At 45.7% G+C, this 809-nt stretch overlaps 1 non-coding gene across 1 annotated transcript; it reads right to left on the bottom strand.

Moving 5' to 3' along the window:
• Positions 1 to 459: 459 nt before the first annotated feature.
• TRNAD-GUC lies at positions 460 to 532 on the bottom strand. The gene has a single exon. It is a non-coding gene; the product is annotated as a tRNA-Asp (tRNA).
• Positions 533 to 809: the final 277 nt, after the last annotated feature.

Raw genomic sequence — 809 nt, 5'->3', positions numbered from 1 at the left:
GGGGCCCTTCTGCTGCCTGACAGTTCCAGCAGCTTCACACGATCTCCTAACCTGCTCCATCCTAGAACCCAGGAACGACAAAATCACTGTACTTGTTCCACCTGCAAACTCTCCTATTAGAAGCAAGTCTCAGGTTGGTAGAGCTCAGAAACTGTCTGTGAGACTTTCCTGCCACAGAGGTCCTTCCTTGCGTGTTAAAAAGCAGTTCGCTCCAATCAAGGGAAATCAATTTTAGGAACCGAAATCTTAAGTCAACTTCACTGGCCTCCTCCAGTTTCACATGTTTTCTTTGAAAACCAGTATCACAAGAATATAAAAGTTGGGCTTTCCATTATTCTTGAATTTTTAAAAATATTTATTTACTTATTTATTTATCTGGCTGCACCAGGTCTTAGTTGCAGCATGCGGGATCTTTTAGCTGCGGCATGCGGGATCTTAGTTGTGGCACGCAGGATCTAGTTCCCTGACCAGGGATCGAACCTGGGCCCCCTGCATTGACAATGCGGAGTCTTAACCACTGGACTACCAGGGAAGTCCCTTGAATTTCGATAGAAGTAAAAATAGTTTGGTTATTTTCAAGAAATACAGTAACAGCCTGTTCAGTGCTAGAGTCACAAACAGGGGTTTCTTTGGAGGTCCCTCACAATGATAAGGCCAGTTAACAATGTTAAGGTCCTTAACAATGATAAGGCCAGTGGGAATACAGCCAAAACATCTGGGATCTGTCTCCTGGGAGTGAAGGTGGGGCACAGCAGTGATGACCGAGGAAGCGGTCCATCAGCCTGAGACTAGCGTCAGCATGGCCACAA

Source organism: Monodon monoceros, unplaced genomic scaffold (assembly GCF_005190385.1).
Source record: "Monodon monoceros isolate NGI ecotype Baffin Bay Population unplaced genomic scaffold, NGI_Narwhal_1 Super_Scaffold_4, whole genome shotgun sequence".
In the NCBI taxonomy this organism is placed as follows: Eukaryota; Metazoa; Chordata; class Mammalia; order Artiodactyla; family Monodontidae; genus Monodon; species Monodon monoceros.
Note: the sequence above shows the minus strand (reverse complement) of the source record. Positions and strands in the feature narration are given on the sequence as shown.